This window comes from Mus caroli, chromosome 2 (genome assembly GCF_900094665.2).
Source record: "Mus caroli chromosome 2, CAROLI_EIJ_v1.1, whole genome shotgun sequence".
NCBI lineage: Eukaryota > Metazoa > Chordata > Mammalia > Rodentia > Muridae > Mus > Mus caroli.
The window spans coordinates 49671617-49685350 of record NC_034571.1 but is presented as its reverse complement, the minus strand read 5'-3'; the positions used below and the strand labels follow the sequence as shown (position 1 = coordinate 49685350).

Genomic DNA, 13734 nt, shown 5'->3' with positions numbered 1-13734 from the left:
ATGATAGAGGGATGCTTTGTACAAAGTAGATAGAATACAAAATGATAAATGACTTAGTTCATTTATTCATGCTCCCAGGTATATTAGCATTCAGGTCCTCAACTGTAAAACTGAAGACCCTCAGACTTGAACCAGCCAGGCAGGTAGGATTCTAGCATATGGTCCCTGAGTACTCACTACTGCAGAGTGAGCCTTTGATAACTATTTGATTTCTTCCAATGGCTTTTATTTTACCTTATAAATTATCATACTGCCCTCTATAGAACCATGATGTCAATAAGGCACACTTACTCTGTTATGGTTCTTTTGGCAAGCCAATATTGTTTTGCAAGATAAATCATTCTGAAATAGCAATGTTCTACAGAGGCTAACAGCTGACATTTAGATAATGGGCAACTCTCAGTATGTTCACTTGGTATTCCTTGGAGACCTCATTTGCCTCCATTTTCTAATCTGTGAAATAAGCACAACAGTGGCACATCTAAGGAATTGCTAGGATTAAGTGCAATCAAGCTTACCAAGGATCTTACTGAACAATTATCAATTAGCTGAGCAATGGTGTCACATGCCTTTTATCCCAGCACTGGGAGGCAGAGGCAAACAGATCTGTGATTTCAAGGCTGGTCTGTTCTACAGAGTGACTTACAAAACAGGTAGAGAAACACAGAGAAGCCCCTAATTCAAAGTAAAAACTTAAAAACCACTCAAACACACAAAAAAAGACTCTAAGATGATCAACTTATCAGCAATTTATGAAATAAATCAATGCTTGTTACTCTTAAAATTATCTACATAGAAAAATACAAAGAAGATATATGTCTCAGCATAGTGTGTATTTGACCTATTTATCAGTGAGAAACAATATATTGATGAAAAATAAACAAGTATACATTGTAAAGGACAAAACAAAAAGCCACAAAATTCTTAAGAGTCATCCAAAGAAATAAAAACGAATGCCTTAACATATTTGTGTGTGTGTGTGTATCACATTGAGAAATGACTGTGTAACTATTTTCTGTATAAAGAACATATGAAATCGAACATAATCTCATAGCACTCACTCTTAAATATCAAGTACTGATCTGAATAAGAGTGGGGAGGAACTGAGAAGAATAGATGGAGGGGAAATTGCAATCAGCATATACTATGTGAAAAAAATCTATTTTCAATAAAAGGAAAAAAGATAGCATCAAGTAGAGAGTTCTTCGGTAGCATAGGCAAAGACATAAGTTCAATTCCTCGTACCACAAAATAAAAGGATAAATACCATGTAAAGTACAGATTGTTAGATGTAAGAAGAATAAGGTTGTTTGACGCAGACACTTTAGCTGAATAATATTAAAGACAAAGATAACTGAAATACTTCATGACTATGTTTCAAAGTAATATAACAAAGTACAATTTGCTAGGTAAAGTCCTCTTTAAATTTACATAACTAATTTAGTAGATTAAGATAATAAAAATATTGCCTGTGACAACCAATGAAAACTAATAACACATTCAAAATCAAAATTCATATAAATGGAGCAAAGATTCTAATTTCAACAACAACATAAAATTTATATCCACTCAGAAATATGGATAAATATTTACCAAAGGATAGGGATGGATCATGTGTGGAAATCCAAAAATTACATAACATTTGGAGTTTGTTTTTCTTGAAAAAAGACAGTGTTAGAATATTAATAATCTAGTACATTTCCTTTCCTTATTTTACTTTTCCATAAAAGTGAAAGCTAAATGTTAGAACTCTGCCTGCAGTCCTAGTAACCAGAGCACAGCTTTTCCTGCTTGTATTCCTATTGCTGTGTGTATTTTTAAACCCGAAAAATGAGACAACTCAGTCTATAAAATTTTCTCTTTCTTTGACTCTAAGATAGAATTCATCCCTTCAATTTATTGTAGAAAAAAAATGAAACCTATGGAGAAGTGTATATAACAATACCTACTGAATCTTTTCAACTTCCCTAGCAGAAATACCTCACAATAAATGATACTAAAGGTGGGGATAGCACTGCCCTTGGCTCTGTCATCAAATGAAAACATGACCATAGGTATTCTGCCTCTCTGTACACTGCATTTTTGTTGATAACATCTTTCCTGCCCTATCCACTTCACAAAGTATTATGAGGCTCAAGCAAGACAGAGACTTTTAAAGAAAAGTATGATTATTATTGCAAGAAACTCTGAAATAACAATATTAAATATTAAAATACCTAAGATAAGTCATTTCCTAATAAGAGTCTAGCAATTGAGGTTATGAAGAATTTAATTTTAACTTCAGTTATGATAGAGAGTCAGAATCACATCCTATTACGACTTCAAGAATTATTTAAATTATCCCACTTTCACAGCCTATTAGATTTGCACAGCAAGATTATAGCAGTGAGAAGAGTCCAACTCAACTATTTTAGTGACAGTACTTAGTTGTATGTTCTTGTCTGCCTACAAGACACACTATATATATATATATATATATATATATATATATATATATATATATGTCAAATTTTTAATTCTATGTGACTTAAGTGTATCTCTACCAGAAAAGCAGTATCTCATTCTCTGGTACAGGTGGAATAACTCTCTTATATGTGCATTCTAATGCTCCTTATGAAAGTAAACCTCATCAAGCAGGAAAATAGCACAGTGCACATGACTACTAACAACACAAGCACAGTTGGTAGCCTCGGTTATTTAAGAGACTCACCATCTGTAGTATACGTTTATTCTGCTACACTTCTACTTATTTGCACCTATTGTTTTTGCTTGTCAGGGAATGATGAAAGCAAACTTGTGCAATATATCTGGATGACTGATCAAACATAGAGCATGAACAATCAGCCCAGAGAGGTTTATCTGCCTGCGTTTCTAATTATTTCAAAGTTCTTTTTGTACAATTATTGCCCTGTTTGTTTATTTCTTACATTTCTTTAAGTAAGTAAAGGGTAGACAGAGAATCTCCCTACATATCCTCTGTGGGTCTTCATCCTATAATCCTCTTGCTCAAGCCTCCTGAGTGCTGAGCCCACAAGCCTACAACAAACACCATGACTAGCAACATTTTGCTTTTTCCTAGTATTGCTCTAGGGAGGAAAGTTTTAAGAAACAAAAGCTTATCAAGCACCCATTAGCAAGTCAAGTTTCCTTCTTGCTTGCCACATAAGTAATATTACATGAGATATTATGGGATTTTGTCTAAAATATGCAGTATTTTCCTATTTTTTTTAAAAAAAAAGATGATTTCAAATATAAAAATTAAAACCTAGGTAAATTTTAAGATAGTTGAAAACAATCATATTAAGACTAGTACAAAAGTCTTATGAGGGCATTGCTTTTTTTGTTTGGCTTTTCAATTAGAAGGTGATTATTTCCCTGTGGAATATAGCATAGCTGCTATTAGACATTTTTATCTGTAAGCATATATCCTCTTTAGTAGAAAATTGCATAATGAGAGAATTTTTTTCAATCTAATTCATGAGGCTAACTTAATGCTGGCAGAGTATTAAGCTAGGTTGAAATTGCTGCTAGAGCTTCCAAAAGTTTCATTTACATGGAAAAATGTTAACATTTCAGATAATTACAAACTCACTGAGAAGGACTATACAGTTATGTACATTTCCTGTATAGATGCACTTATAAATCAGTGACTAGAAATCAAAATTTATAGTTATTTAGCTCCAGATATGATTGGGGGAAAAAGCTGTCCTTTTAGTGGCTGAAGATAGAACGTTAGTACATATCTGGAAAATCCACTCACAGCCAAAAGGTATATACTAAGACTGAAGGAGGAAAACAAAGGTAAAATTAAATATGTGCTTTTTCTGTAAAGACTATGGGATAGAAAGAAATGCTTCCTCACTTGTATCTGCACAAAGGGAAAATAGGTCATAACATTACATTAAACCAGTAAGAAACATCCTTGCATAAACTTTGTATTGAAAGACAAGACTAAGTCCACCTTAGAGAACCGGTCCTAAGGTTGAACTCCTCAAGTTAAACACAAGGCCTGTACCTAGCACAGATCTCCAGGTCAAATGGGTATCCAGGTCACTCCCTAACAACCAACAATCAGGAAGAAAGCAAAGTTACAGTTGTACCTAAAGATATTTACATATGAAAGTTTATGGTTTGGCTCCCAGCACCAGCCAATCATTTTAAAGAGCAACAAATTCCTTAATAGCCACCCAATTAGATATGTGCCAACCTGAAAATTCCCTTGCATTTTTGCTTGTCTCTGTAAATGCTTGCTTGAAACTAGAATCAGGGCTTAACTCTCCCATCCTGCTGTGTCAATAAGGATGAGAGTGTGGCCCAAGCTCGAGTTTGAATAAAGACCATTGTGCAATTACATCAGAACTGGCTATTTAGTGGTCTTTTGGGGTTCACAAAATGAGCACAACAGTATATATATGGGAGGAACTAAACATATATTAGCTGGTGGAATTACTTATAACAGTAATAATATTTTCAGAACTACCTTAAAATAAAGAAAAAAGTATGAGGACACTGATGCATCCTTACAGACACAGTACATGTCCAATATGGGACTGTTTAGGGACTTGGAAAATAAATACATTATATGGCAGAAATATTGCATTTAATAAATGTATCCCCTGTAGAGGTATGAATTACACAGGTTTTGTGATACTGAAAACTCATTAAAATGTGTGCACTTGAGATCTGTGCATTTTACTTCAATGAAAATTAAACTTTCTTTGTAAGGTAAAAACAGATCTCATGTCTAAGTATCATGATTCTCTGATCTCATTATGATTTGGTTTAACAAAGCAATTATATCAGATAAAAGAACTCCCATCTATTTACAACCTTTCTGATCTCATTCTGAACTTTTGTTCTCCATGCCAATCACTTGGGCCTCCTGGATTTTTTAATAGGCTTACTCTTACTTTGCCTTGGGAATGCGCACACAGTATTGCTCAAGCTAGTGATGCATTGGTAGATCCCTTGCTCTTATTCCCTAACAATACACACTCATACAACACATGTCCTCTTCCTAGGTACCTTACTTTTTTCCCCTAAGCATCTGTCTACAATATATTTAAAAACTGATTTTCCCATTGCATCCTGTCATATTAAAAAACAATCTGTATGAGAACATGATCTCATATTTCCCATCTATGTTCTTATTTACTCTAAAATATTTAAATTTTAAAGTCCAACACTAGTCATTAGAGAAATCTCACTCCTCCCACAGCTAAAAAGGCATATGTTGATGTCTTAACTCACAGTGTATTAGAATGTGACTATATATGAAGACTGCAACTTTGAGAAGGTAATTGTGGTTCAACAAGAGAACTCTACCATGCTAAGTCGTTGTGCTCCATGGTTGATTACCTAAATTCCACCCATTAATACCACAAGCTCACACGCACGCGCACACACACGCACACACACACACAATTTCAAAAATACATAATCTTTTTCAAATTAAATAAGAAAATAAAGAAAGAAAGAAAATCAAGGTTAAACGAAGTGTTATGGGTTAATCTTAATCCAATACTTACAGTCCTTGTATGAAGAGAAATAAACAGACATGTAAAGGCCACAAGAAAACACAGACTGAAGACAGCCATGTAGCAGAAACATAGAAATCTCTAAGGGGGGTGGAGGGGCAGTGAAACAGATCAGCAGGCTTGCCACCATCCCTGATGACATAACATTCATCTTCAAATCCACATATATGGCGAAAAGAGAGAACCCACTCCTACAAGCTCTTCCTGAGCATACCAGTGTCATGGCAAATGAGCCCACCCTGCCCACCTCACACACTAAATGAAGATAATGCTAAAACTGTAAAAGAAATCTCATAATAAAATAAACTTTAGGAGAATAAATTCTACTATTTAAGGAACTCAATCATGAAAGCCCCACCAAAGTAATATACTAAATGTCCCTAACCCTAGTTTGACAAATAAGCAGGCAAATGTGGGTGCTGTCCAGTGCTGCGACCAACACTGACGAAAAACAACATGGAGAAAAAGGGGTTATCTGGCTTACAAATTACAATCCTTAACTGAGGGAAGCCAAGGCAAGAACTCAGGGTAGGAATGAGGAAGGGACTAAATCAAAGACCATAGGAAAAACACTGCTTAGAAGCATTCAGCCTCTGGATTGTTCATATTGTTTTCTTTTATAATCCAGGACATCTCAGGACTGGTACTGATCACAGTGGCCTGGGTTCTGGCACATCAAGCATCAATCAAGGAAATGCTCCACAAATTTACCTAAAGGCAGTTCTTCAACTGAGGCTCCTAACTCCCAGATGATTCTAGTTTGTGTCAAATTTCCTTTTCCATTCATTCACATTTGAAATCCATAAGCCCATACCACAGTGAACTTTCCTTGTTTCACAATACTTCAACAGTTCCTGTACAAATCAATCTATCCCTTAGGCAATTTCCCACCGCTCTTCTCCTCTTTCTACTGATATTTCTAGTTTGTTCCTCACAATTTACCACTGTGATTCTAAATTAGCAGACCAGATAAAACACAAACAGATTTTTTTTCATACTGACAGATTAAATGCATCTACATTCTTACTTCTATCACCACCCATATCTGCAAGTACAATTGTTTCAATGGATTAAATGTCATTTCAGAATGGAAGTCCTTTCTTCTTACATATTCAAATATTTTATTGATGAGCTTGTCTTGTCTGATTCAGTTTATTTGCTATAATGAGTCCTTGTTATCATGTAACTATCCCAACATTAACAATTATCTTAAAACAAATTAATTTGATTTTTTTGTTGTTGTTTTTTTGTTTTTTTGGAGACAGGGTTTCTCTGTATAGCCCTGGCTGTCCTGGAACTCACTTTGTAGACCAGGCTGGCCTCGAACTCAGAAATCCTCCCAAGTGGGAGGCCTCTGCCTCCCAAGTGCTGAGATTAAAGGCGTGTGCCACCATGCCCGTGATTTGATCTTTTATGTGCATTTAGGTTCAACTATATACATCTGGTTGCATTCATTATGACACCCTGATCTGAAGGGAAGGGTATAAGCAGATTTCAGACCCCTACTTTCTACTTTTCTGGATCTTGTGCCTATGTTTAAAATGTGCACCATCCACTAAAATTCCTGGGAAATTTTCAAGGATTTGTTTCATCTGGGTACAGATCTAGATAGGATACTCCAGGCTACCAGCATGGGGCTATGTAACAGCTAGTTGCATTCACAGTTACCAAACTGAACTCAACACAGGGCTGTGATCTCAAAAGACCTGCTTCAATACATCATTTTTATTATGGTTTTCAGCCCCGCCACACATTTTGAGGGCTATTCAACAGTATCATCAAATGAAATCCTCTATGGATTATCTGCTACTTGAGGAATAGGACAAGCTCACAAATATTCATAAATGTCTCTTAAGCATCACAATGCCAAGCCTACTATTCAGCCACTCCTCCTTCAAGATAGTTGAGCTAATCTCTTTGAGACTTTTTGCTTTGTTTCACTTTACTAAATAATATTCTACTTGCACTATATGTGTTTCTCAACTGAATTATTTCCTTCAATCATATAATGAGGAAGAAATTCATCTAATAATTTGAATATATCATATGACAGTAAACTTCAAGAAAGATGCATATCTCATCATGATATTCATACCCCTACCTTCCTGTTATCTCTTAAATCAAATAGTTTAGCACCTGCTATGGTATGAAAATATTAATTTATTCTAATAAGTTGTCCAATCAAAATAATCAACTCAATAACTGTCTTCAATAATCCTAAGCTACAACTGACATATCTTAGAAAAAGGGGCTTGGAGACAGCTCCATCAGGATGAGCACTTGGTCTACAAGCATGTAGACCTGAGTTTGATGCGAAGTACTCACTTAAAGAGCAAGACTTGGCCACACATATGCCTGTAACTCTAGCCCTGGAGGAGGAAAGAGACAAGAGAATCACTCCAGAATGCTGGAAAGTCACGGAACCAATCAACTCCAGATTCAGTGAGAGGCTTTGTCTCAGGGAATAAGGTAGATAGAAAGTGATAGAGGAGGAAATTAGAATTTACCTCTGGCCTCTAATCATATAAACTCATACAACATGAATACACACACACACACACACACACACACACACACACACACACACCTTTTAAAAAATATCATGTAGGGTTTTTTTAGAAATACTTTTATATACCACCTCAGATCTACATGAAAATTCTGTTGGTTCTACATTCATATTTGACTCACTCTTTACTATTCCACTACCACTGCAGAAGATCATTCCAGCAGCATCATATGAATAATTTTAAAGTCTCATTGTGATATATTCAATACATTAATTAGCTAATTTCAGCTTTTCAGTGTTGTATATCCATTTATTACATTTAGCTGATGTGTATAGAAAGTCTGAAACAAGCCTGGTTATGATGGCACACACTAGTACTAGCATGTGAGAGGCAGAGGCAGGTACAACTCTGTGACATCTAAGACAGACTGATCTACAGAAAGAATTCCAGAGCTGCCAGAACTACATAGTGAGACTGACCAACTTGAAAACAAAAACACAACAAAGTCTAATACAAAATATAGATTACTAAAAAAAAATGTGAAATTCTACTTTCTAACCTATAGCTCTAATGCTTATGTTCATATACCAAGCTCACTTATGGTATACCAAGAACTATAGTGAAGTCTGGAGAAATATAAGTTAGAAAGATGATTACCCATTGGACTATGGTTTGTACATGGAATAGAATGGCCATGATCAATCTGCATTTAGAATTGAAAGTGTTTGTTACCTACTGCAATATCAACAAAAGATCAGCAGGTGAATTTAAACCTTGCTGTATTTGTGCTAGATACTTGATTGCCCTTGAACTAAATCTTATATGTTTGAAATCATTCTTGGTGAGATACAATCATAGTGACTCAGACAATGACAATGCAGTTGAGGCTTCAGATGGGCTTCACCCTGCTACTTGAAAGTTCTTTCACATTAACCTTAAATAAGTCCCAAAAGCATAATGAATGAATTTGATTCTAACTTCTTTCAGATGAATGAATTGTTCAGTCGATGATATAACTCATGTGAAAATTCAGCATAAGTCATCCCTGAGCAATACCTTTTCTATCTCCTGAACATCTACACTTTCTAATGGCTATGCCAAAAACTAAAGTCTTCAAGTGTTCCTTATTAGACTATTTTGACAGTTGTCTTGGCAGTGAAAAATCTTGAAGAATTAAATGTGATGCCCACCCCCAGAATATAGAAAAAAGTTTTCCCACTTGCTATGCAATGGTGGGTACCCACAAAATGATTTTTGACATTATAGTTTGTGGTTCATTTTGAGTAAAACTATTTTTTTTTCCTGCAGTACAATCTTATTAGTATGCAGGCATCCATTTGGGCTGTTCACAAAGGCTCCATGAGATATGACAGCAAGTGGAACAGATACAAATGCATTGGTATGCATGCTATTTGCTGTGGCATGAGTAAAATTATGTCTTTTGTTCTAATATAGGAATTTGTTCTGTCAATATACATGAAATAACAACAAGCTAACATATGGATTTTCAAGTATGTAAAATCAGATTTCAGACCCTTTATAATCTCTCTCTCTCCCTTCCCCACCCTCTCTCAAACACACACACACACACACACACACACACACAGAAAGAGAGAGGGGGGAGGGAGGGAAGGAGAATCAGATAGCATATGTAGCAGTGGGTATTATCATACATACAGAAAATTTCTATAAAGATATATTATCTACCAAAAGTTTGGTAGTTTGAATAAGAATGGCCTCTCTTGGCTACTATATTTCAAAGATTATTCACCAGTGAATGGAACTACTTGAAAAGGATTATGAAGTGTGACCTTACTGGAGAAGGTGTGGCCTTGTTGGAGAAAGTATGTCACTGAAAGTAGGTTTTGAAGTTTCAAATGTCCAAGTCAAGGGGTGTCTCTCTTCTAGTTGCCTATGGATCCTGATATAGAATTCTCAGCTACCTCTCAGCACTATGTCTACCTGTGTGCAACTGTGGTGCCCACCATTATGATAATGGACTAAACCTCAGAAACTATAAGAAAGACCTAGTTAAATTTTTTGTTGTTGTTTGTTTTGTTTTGTTTTTTTTTATAAGAGATGCCATGGTCATGGTGTCTCTTCAGAGCAATAGAAAACTAAGACAGAAGCTGGAACCAGGAGAGTGGGGTATTGCTATGTGAGACCTGATCATGTGTTATAGGGAGGACTTTGAAACTTTTTCCTAGAAAAGCCATTGAATATTGAGATCTCAGTGGACTGTTCAATAGGTGCTTGGGACATAAGAATGCTGTAGGCAATACAGACAACTGACGTCTGGCTTGTGAAGTCTCAGAGGAAGTTTAAAGAGTCAGTGGAAACAGTTTGTTATTCTGACAGTTTGTTACTTTGGCTAGCTGGGACTTGAGTCATCTGTGATTAACAAGAATTACTAGAGTTAATTACTTTTGTTTTGCTGGTATACTTGATGCTGCTTGGCTGGAGCTGAGAAATTAGTGTGATTAAGAAGAGACCAACATCATTTACATGAAATCTTCAGCAAAGTGTTTCCTGAGAGAAAGCAAGCAGAAGCTGTGTTCCAGAGATAGCCAAGGTTGTACTTTGTGCTAGAAGCTGAACTCTGAAATGTAAGTCAACAAAGTTGTGCTGATTTTTTTTCCTTTTCTTTTTTCTTTTCTTTAATTTAATTTTATTTTTACTTACATACTTTACATCCCACTCAATGTCCCCTTCCCAGTATCCCCATTGCACAATCCTTCCAGAATCACCATTCCCCTTCTTCTCTGAGCAGGTGGGATCCTCGTGGGTACATCCCCACCCCTGTCACTTCAAGTCGCTGTGAGTCTATGCACTTCATCCCTCTCTGAGGCCTTCAAGGCAGATTTACTAGATGAACCTATTCCATGTACAGGCAACAGCTTTTGGGACAGCCCCCAATTCCAGTTGTTCAGGACCCACATGAAGATCAAGTTGCACATTTGCTACATATGAGCAGGGAGCCCTAGATCCAGCCTGTGTATGTCCTTGGTAGGTGGTTCAGCCTCTGACTTCCTGTGAAGTTCCTACCACCTTCGCCCAGGAATCAATGGGAGGGGAGGTTCCAGGGGGGTGGGGAGGTGAGCTTAGCTGTGCTGCTGCTTTTGAAGGCGTGAAGGGGCCATGGAGAGCAGCTGAAGCTTAGCACTGTGCAGTAAGGTTGGAGCTCCTGAAGAGAAGCCAGGAAAGGCTACTGGATAAAGTGCAGCACCATTGCAGTATATCCCAGTATTTTGGAGATTTGGAGATGCCACCACCATGGAATTGGCACCAAGAATAGCAACTGCAAAAGCACTGGGGTGGGGTCAACTCTAACCTCAAAATCAAACCCTGTGTGCTGCAGAGGTCAGACTGGAAATGTGGTCCAAGCCCTTTAGAGGTACACAGATGATTGTTACTGGATTCAAGACACTAGATATTGTGTTATTGATGTTGTTGGGAGTTTGATTTTGTTTTAATCTGTTATTGATTGTTTCCTGAATCTTCTCTTTTAAAGTAAATAAGTATTTAACTTAATTTTGATTTTTACACAAGGCCAAAACTCAGTTTGATCTTTTAAAAGAGATTGTGTCCTTGTTTTTACAGTAGTAATGAGAGAGAGAGAGAGAGAGAGAGAGAGAGAGAGAGAGAGAGAGAGAGAGAGAGAGAGAGAAAGAGAGAGAGAGAGAGATTTTGGATTTTTAAAGAGACTGGATATTTTAAAGGATTTGGGCTTTAAATGTGTTTGAATCTATAAAGACGGGTGAAACTTTAAAACTTATTTGTGATTTTAATGAGGGATCTTGAGGATGAATGTGAAGGCTGGGCTGTGGCTTAATGGTGATGTATTCTTGTGTCAAGCTGACAAGGGGTCAATTGTGCAGGATAGTTTTTTGTCAACTGACACAAGCTAAAGTCATCTGAGAAAGGGAAACTCAATTAAGAAAATGACTCCATAAGATTAGACTGTAGCAAGCCTATGAGGCATTTTATTAATTAGTGATTGATGAGTAGTGGGGGCAGCTGATTGTGGGTGACATCATCCCTGAACTGGTGGGTTCTACAAGAAAACATGCTGAACAAACCAGTAAGCAGCACTCCTCCATGGCATCAACATTACCTCCTGCCTCCAGGTGTCTGCCTTGTTTGAGCTCAGATAAACCTTTTCTTCCCATGTCCCTATGGTCATGGTATTTCATCACAGCAATAGTAACTTTAAATAAATTTTAAATGAAATTGAGATAAGCTGATATCAGAAGTAGGGCCTTGGTCTGAAGTCACCACTCCTAATATTCCACTTTGCATTACGTTTTTCTTTAAAGTTTTTTATTTCCCTGAGCTCTAGATTTGGAGGCAATACACTTACTGGTGCTCCTTTTCTCTTAAAACTGTACATTTTGTATTTTTTTGTTGAAGTTGAATTAAATGAATTTTTCATTATAATATTGTTATAAACCTACAGGGGCCCGGGAGTGGAGTGTGTGTGTGTGTGTGTATATGTATATGTATATATGTATGTGTGTATATGTATACATATATGTGTGTGTTGTGTGATATATATATATATATATATATATATATATATATATATATAAAATGATTAGTCATCAAGGAGTGGCACTACTTGAGGTGTGGTCTTTTTTGAATATGTGTGTCCATGTTGAAAGAAGTGAGTCACTGAGATTTTGAAAGCCCTAGCTAGGCCCAGTGTCAGACTCTTTTTATTGTCTGTGGATACTGATATAGAACTCTGTTACCTCTCCAACACCATGTCTGCTCCCATGTGGTCATGCTTGTTTTCGTTATGATAATGGACCAAACCTCAAACACTATAAGCAAGCCCCAAACAAATGCTTTGTTTTTTAGAGTTGCCATGGTCATGGTGACTCTTCACAACAATAGAACACTGACTAAGACAATTAGTAATCTCTTATTATTAAAATTGAGATAAATTTTCAATTAGATATTAAAAAGTGTAGTATATTTGTATTACTTTTAGAATCTATCTGTGACCTAAAAAATAAAATATAATTTACCTGAATGCTACAGAAGGAAGCAAGTGACCATACAGATGTTAACATTATGCAAGGCACTAAAAATAAAAACATGTAAAAGAACATACTTTGTATATTCTTATACAAAGTTAATACCCAGTAAAGATGCGGGTAATCAAGAGCACTGGAGTCAAGATTGGAAAGGAAATAAAGGTGAAATGCTTATAAGATGTGGAACTCTTTATTTTTACTATATAATTATTAATGTGGTAAGAATGCAACCACAAGAAATACATGGGTTCAAATGAATAAATTAATGGTACTTTTACAGAAAATATTCACAGCATGACAACATTCACAAATGGAATGTTGTGTGTTGTCAGTAGGTTCTACATTAACCTTTCTACAATGAGTCTACATTGGATATCTACTCCATGAAGATGCCATACCTGTCAAAAGCCAAAATACATCATAACGTGATTCTACTACATTGATTATTATTCAATGATTACTCAATTAAGTCTATGTAATGGATGCTTATGAAAAGCAATGTATTATTTTCAACAAATGGTGCTGGCACAACTGGCGGTTATCATGTAGAAGAATGAGAATTAATCCATTCCTATCTCCTTGTACTAAGGTCAAATCTAAGTGGATTAAGGAACTCCACATAAAACCAGAGACACTGAAACTTATAGAGGA

General features: G+C 36.1%; 1 protein-coding gene across 4 annotated transcripts in view; it reads right to left on the bottom strand.

The window, feature by feature from the left end:
• Positions 1–13734, bottom strand: part of Galnt13 (polypeptide N-acetylgalactosaminyltransferase 13) — a 617871-nt gene that overhangs the window by 535804 nt on the left and 68333 nt on the right. The gene's annotated exons all lie outside the window — the stretch shown is intronic.